Source organism: Bufo bufo, chromosome 10 (assembly GCF_905171765.1).
Source record: "Bufo bufo chromosome 10, aBufBuf1.1, whole genome shotgun sequence".
In the NCBI taxonomy this organism is placed as follows: domain Eukaryota; kingdom Metazoa; phylum Chordata; class Amphibia; order Anura; family Bufonidae; genus Bufo; species Bufo bufo.
Genome location: NC_053398.1, coordinates 12,678,196 through 12,685,074, shown reverse-complemented (window position 1 = coordinate 12,685,074; position 6,879 = coordinate 12,678,196). Strand labels below are relative to the sequence as shown.

Below are 6,879 nucleotides of genomic sequence, written 5' to 3'. Positions count from 1 at the left end.
TGGAACTTTGCATAACATCACAGCTTGCTGCAATGGTACATTTCTTTGCTGGGCCCACTCTTTTGCAAAGGAGGGAGTGGCCTGAGGATTTAATCTATTCTCACTGGTTGTACCCCAATTCATCTCAGCAGTGCCTCCATATGTAACGGGGTTTTGGTGGCGCCCCCTAGTGTCTTTGGGGTCCCTAACCCTAGTTAACTCACTATGCCTGACAGGCGGATCCTGAGCCTCCGCTATCTGGGAGTTGGGGTACATGTCTGCGGCAGTGCCTCCACCCAGTGGAACATCCGGGGTAGGGATGTGAGGCTCCACTGGGAACATACTTGGTGCAAATGAGACTGACACAGCCTAACTGGAATTAACTTTATATAGTGCGTAACAAAATGAACCAACATACATAGGAAAATACAATAGAGTAACACAAATAACAGGGTAATGTGGATTCTTCCTCACCCACCCACTAGCACACCTGCGTCCCACCCCCTATCTTCGCCCTAATGGCCGTTGGTGCACATAGGAGAGTTGGGGCCCTTATAAGTCCTGCTCCGCAGTGTCACTGAAGCAGCCTGAGCTGTGTAATGTCCGTCACTGGACCTCAGAGTCTTTATTGTGGTGAGGAGACAGGTGCCCTGTGGTGATACAGGGAGAGGTTTGACTTACCCTCACAACACCATTTACCAGGCCAGTCCGCAGCAATCTCCTTTCACTGGATTCACCAGACGTCTGGACTCAGTGCTTGTCTTTGCCAGCGGTCCCTCTCTCAGCAGGTGTGATCTTGGGTGAAGTAAGTTCTCTCCGCCAGGTTCTATCTCTGTGCTGCAGTCTCTCAATGCCAGACACATGTCCTCTCTCTGGCTGAGCAAATCGTAACTTCCAGAAACTTCCAGGACCTTCCTCCTTAGAGCTGTGCAGCAAGCGTCCTTTCAGGACCTGCGATGATGTCACAAACCATGTGATCAATGCTCAATGTCTTATTAACAGCATACTGAGTCCATCTACTGGGCATTTCAGATAACGCAGCCGGTGTAACTTCACAGGGTTACAAGTGTTTGTTTGTTTTTTTGTTTTGTTTTTTTACAATAGTGTTACTGTTATTACAATGGGGGGGCTTATTACAATGGGGGGGGGGGCTTATTACAATGAGGGGGGCTTATTACAATGAGGGGGGCTTATTACAATGGGGGGCTTATTACAATGGGGGGGGCTTATTACAATGGGGGGGCTTATTACAATGGGGGGGGCTTATTACAATGGGGGGGCTTATTACAATGGGGGGGCTTAATACTGGCACATGATGATGGGGGGAACTTAATACTGGCACATGATGATGGGGGGAACTTAATACTGGCACATGATGGGGGGAACTTAATACTGGCACATGATGATGGGGGGACTTAATATTGGCACATGATGGGGGGCTTATTACTGGAACGTGATGGGGGGCTTATTACTGGCACGTGATGGGGGGCTTATTACTGGCATGTGATGGGGGGCTTATTACTGGCATGTGATGGGGGGCTTATTACTGGCATGTGATGGGGGGCTTATTACTGGCATGTGATGGGGGGCTTATTACTGGCACGTGATGGGGGCTCTTGTTACTGGCACGTGATGGGGGCTTATTACTGGCACATTGGGGGGCTCTTGTTACTGGCAGTGGCACGTTATTGAGGGCACTTATTACTGGCACATTATTGGTGGGCACTATAGGGGCATCTACTGAGGCCACAAAGAAGGGGTGTTTTATATGGGGGGCTCTGTACAGTAGCATTTTATACTGGGACACATTATGGTGGGTACTATGGAGAAGGGGAGACAGCAGTACTATGGAGTCATCTACGGGGGGCACTAAGAAGGGGTATTTTATACTTGCAAATTATTGGGGACACTGAGGGCATCTACTGGGGCACGATATATGGGGCATTTTATACTGGTACATTATGGGGGACATTAGCTCAACTGGGGGCATAAGGGGGTATGTTTTGCACATTATAAAGAGAATTATTTCTACTGGGGGGCATTATGGTGGGTTTTATTACTCCCCCATGGTATGACCCCCTAGTAGCAGCACCAGCTTCTCTCTGCTCTACTATCCCTCTGCCCCTTCTCCAAATCCTTATTATGAAATCTTTCTCATTAGGATAAAACACAACATCTCCGCCGAGCCCCCCGGCCAAAGTGTTGAAGTGGCGTCCGAGATCCCCAAGGGCCAAGCCAAGTAACTGTAAGTGTTCATGTGAAATATGTTTATTTTATATATGTACACTCCTGTGAGAGGCGGAGAGGGAGATCTGTGGATGACACTGTTATAGGGAGGGAGATCTGTGGATGACACTGTTATGGAGGGGGAAATGGGGATGACACTGTCATGGGGTGGATCTGTGGATGACACATATAGCATAAGATGCTATATACGGTATGTGGCATCCACAGATCCCCCCCATAGCAGTGTCATCCACAGATCCCCCTCCATAACAGTGTCATCCACAGATCCCCCTCTCTATAAAAGTGTCATCCACAGACAGCTGGACTTTTCTTCCCTGTTGCGGTTTTAGGTATTGGGTAAAGTATTGTAGCATTTCTAAGCGTACTTGTGTAAATGTATCATATTTATAGCTGCCCCCCCCTACTTTTGTCCTGGCCCCCAGTGTGCCCCCCCAAAATTTGAAAGCTAGAGACGCCACTGGCCACTTCCATGGTGACCTGGCATCCAGGGGCAGCAGGGGACCCCTCTGATCCCTCCAGCTATGCTGCAGTGTTCCTTTAATTAGTGACCAAGCACATTTTTGAAAAATTGCATTCCAAGAGCTAGAACTTTTTTGTTTTTTCATAAATGTACTTGTAGGAGGTCTTATTTTTTGCAGGACAAGTTATAGTTTTTAATACACCATTTTAAGTACATGTAATAATTGATTAAAGCCAGCCGTTTAGCTAAAACCCCCTTTGTTTACGTCAGTAAAAACACGTATGGGTGGTCACTAAGGGGTTAAGAGATGCTCGGTAATGACCTTACAAAATCTTGAGTCTTCCCCTCTGCTGCAGAAATGCAGGCCTCTGGGTCAAGACAGCTCTCACTCAACCCATTGGCACCTACAATGACCATGAATATTAGTGAGGCTGTGGCGGTGCCGGTCCATACCTGGCTGGACAGTCGGTAGAAAAGAGCAGCTGTAAAATCAGTGATATTTACTGAAGAATTCTCAATATTCAAGAACTTTCCACAGATGATTAATTATATTGTCAGTCTTACGAGCCTTTAAATGTCACTTCTCAAAATGACTAAACACACAATGAGCTATAAAAAAAAAATTCAAAGAACTAAATGTGAAGTTTGAGACTGGAACCAGTAATTCTATGTTGCTGGATTATATTACCTACTGTACCTGCCAAATCCTATCTGTTAGAAGGTCCTTTGACAATAAGTTGATTTTAAGTGTCCCCTTGATGGAACCACCAGCGATCAGCTACAATCTGTGGGAGTAAGGCCCCTTTCACACGGGCGAGTATTCCGCGCGGATGCGATGCGTGAGTTGAACGCATTGCACCCGCACTGAATCCGGGCCCATTCATTTCTATGGGGCTGTGCACATGAGCTGTGATTTTCACGCATCACTTGTGCGTTGCGTGAAAATCGCAGCAAGCTCTATATTCTGCATTTTTTACGCAATGCAGGCCCCATAGAAGTGAATGGGGCCGCGTGAAAATCGCAAGCATACGCAAGCAAGTGCGGATGCGGTGCAATTTTCACGCACGGTTGCTAGGAGACGATCGCGCTGGGGACCCGATCTTTATTATTTTCCCTTATAACATGGTTATAAGGGAAAATAATAGCATTCTGAATACAGAATGCAAAGTAAAATAGTGATGGAGGGGTTAAAAATAAAAAAAATTAACTCACCGAGTCCACTTGATCGCGTAGTGGCGGATCTCTGTCTTCTTCTGTAATGTTGAGCTGCCGGCTAAGGACCTGTGGTGACGTCACATCACATGATCCAATCACATGGTCCCTCACCATGGTGATGAACCATGTGATTGGACCATGTGATGAGCACAGTGACATCATCAAAGGTCCTATTCCTGTTCACAGCAAAGAAGAAGACAGAAGAGATGCCGGCTGCGCGATCAAGTGGATAATGGTGAGTTAAATATTTATTTATTTTTTTAACCCCTCCAGCGCTATTGTACTATGCATTCTGTATTCAGAATGCTATTATTTTCCCTTATAACCATGTTATGAAGGGAAAATAATCCAATCTACAGAACACCTTTGGGTACCAAACATGCCGATTTTTCTCACGCGCGTGCAAAACGCATTACAATGTTTTGCACTCGCGTGGAAAAATCGTGCATGTTCCCGCAACGCACCCGCACCTTTTCCCGCAACGCCCGTGTGAAACCAGCCTAAGTGTTCAATTTCCCTGCAGCACCACCACAGGGGAGATAATGCATTACACAGTATTCATTCAAATTGATGGGTTGTCTGATGAATGCAAGACAGGACAGGTCCTCCAAAAACAGAGGAGTCTTCTGTAGCCGCTCAGCACTATGGCCAAGAGATGAAGATCCCAAACAGATCACCCCCTTTATTAACTTTTCCCAATGTGGGGTATGAAAATGGGTTCAATAAGCCTGACAACAATTCCAAGGTGAAAGTATCATTATATTCTTTGTTTATATCAGTAGTACATGAATATAGGAAACATTGTAACCGATCTTAGAAGAGCCTAGTGTCATCGTTCTCACTATTCCAGAAGGCCGACGTTCCCTTTCCCCTCCATAGAAGCTCTTTGCAAATCATCAGAAAACTCCTCAGTCACCAAAAAGTCCAACTGGTATAAAATTATAAATGCTAGATATGGAGGAGGGGGATGCAACTGCAGCTTCACTTTATTTTAATGAAACCACATGAGGGATAGAGGGGTGAAGGAAGGCAGCAGTAAAAGACATCTAGTAAGACCATCTTACTACAAACTCAGGGGAGCCCACCCACAATGGAAGCATAGATAGAGAGAAAACGTACATTGAAAGTGGTTTCCACCTTCTGGAAAGACCTGCAAAGGTAAGCATACGTACCTGCTTCCCTATGCTGGGTCCCTGCTCCTTCTCTCCCGGGCCTCGGCTGCCTTGCTCGGGTCCCCCTCTGTCAACATCCACTTTGACACCACGTTGACCGCAGCAATGACCCTGATCCCCTTGTGTCCTGTCAATTGGTCACTTAACTCAGGGGGGGGGGGGGGATCCAGCTATTGGCTAATTTTGACAGCGGGGAACCCAAGGAGCCGGGACCCAATGGTGGGGAGCAAGTAAGTATGCTTCCATTTGCAGGTCTGCCCAGGACGTGAGGTTTGCCAAAAAGCCTTCAAAAAGAGGGCCAACCCCTTTAACGTATCAAGAAACTAGCAGAAAAGAGAAAAAGCCCAAAATGTACATCTACTGAGATTTTTTGACAACAGGTATTCTTTCATGTAGAATATATATAATAGACAATGTAATACACTGGCATAGCTATAGTGGTCACAGCAGTTACAATTGCGACCGGGCCCCTAAGCCAGGGGGTCCCAGAGGCCTGTATCTTTCGCTCTTTATTTTTAATGCAGTGCATCTTATAAAGCGGATACTAGTGAGCGCTTCTACTATGTAAACACTCACTAGTCTTCAGGAGGCGGGGGGGAGGGGGGAGTGAGGCATTGTACTCACCCCTCCACCCTGGTCTTCTCCGGGTCCATGCTGCACTTTCGTAGGCGCGCACTATGACCTGATGCTGTACGCAGTCAGTCAAGGGACAAGGGAGAAGACCAGGGACTGCAGAAGAGGACACTGGAGTAGCAGAGTAGATTTTATATTAGCATAGTATTTATTTTGGGTCTGATCTGAGGATCTAATAAGGGGGGGATTTCAACTTTTAATTTTAATTTTTTAGTTGTTTTATTTTTACTTTTACAGTGACTACTTTTTACCCCCTTAGGGGATCCCTTGCCCTATCCACCCTAATAGAGATCTATTAGGGTAAATAGCTTTTTGACGGGCACCTTGCTGAGGTGTTCCATTTGCATAGCGCAGCAGGGAGGTTACCAGGGCAGCCATGAGAAGCGTCAAAAGCGTCCAGGCTACCTTGGTAACCAATCAGAGACCCTCAATTTCTCTACGGGGGCGCCAATAGGAAGGCAGAGGGAACCTCATAAACGCTACAATCTGTGTTTATCGTGGCATCTGAGTGGTTAAATGATGGGGATCGCCATTCCCCGTCATTGCAGCCGAGTGTCCCACCGCGTATGGAGCGCACTCACTGCTGAAGCCCGCTCCATACATTCCCTGAGCCACCGTGACGTACGGGTATACATGATTCATAAGGATTCGTGACAAATTAATTTGTATCGAATCTCTTGACGAAGTTGGACAAATCGGCCAAATCGAATTTTTCAAGGCTTCGCTCATCTCTATAAACTATACCATGAGCACATACTTAATAATGGTCACGCCCCTTAATCACAGACCTGTAACACTACATGTATAATTAGAGTACATTTCACTATATTGACATTTGTGGATCTAAATTCCCAGTCAATCAATGTTTCCCCTTTTCCACATGTATCTACCCAGCCAATTCCAAAAACCCTTTATGATCATGTACCAATGCTTTTGTTGATGCCACACATACCACAGTTTTGCTACAATGTTGCAGAGCTGGGTTTGTCATCTCCTGCTCCACATTGTGATCTCAGCCCTCTTTGTTTTTTTGGAGCTCTCTTTTGCCTGCCGTCCCCCACACGATGTATAATAGGCAGTTTACCTCAATTATGTTTTTATACCAAAAATTCTTTCACTTCATTACAAAACTAGTTGTTTCCATAGTAAATACCCAAGTCGATTTCAACATCA

The 6,879-nt window shown here is 46.0% G+C and overlaps 1 long non-coding RNA gene across 1 annotated transcript; it reads left to right on the top strand.

Moving 5' to 3' along the window:
• The first annotated feature begins 357 nt into the window (after window positions 1-357).
• LOC120979994 lies at window positions 358-2,913 on the top strand. Its single transcript, XR_005774466.1, has 3 exons — window positions 358-371; window positions 720-721; window positions 2,757-2,913. It is a non-coding gene; the product is annotated as an uncharacterized LOC120979994 (long non-coding RNA).
• Window positions 2,914-6,879: the final 3,966 nt, after the last annotated feature.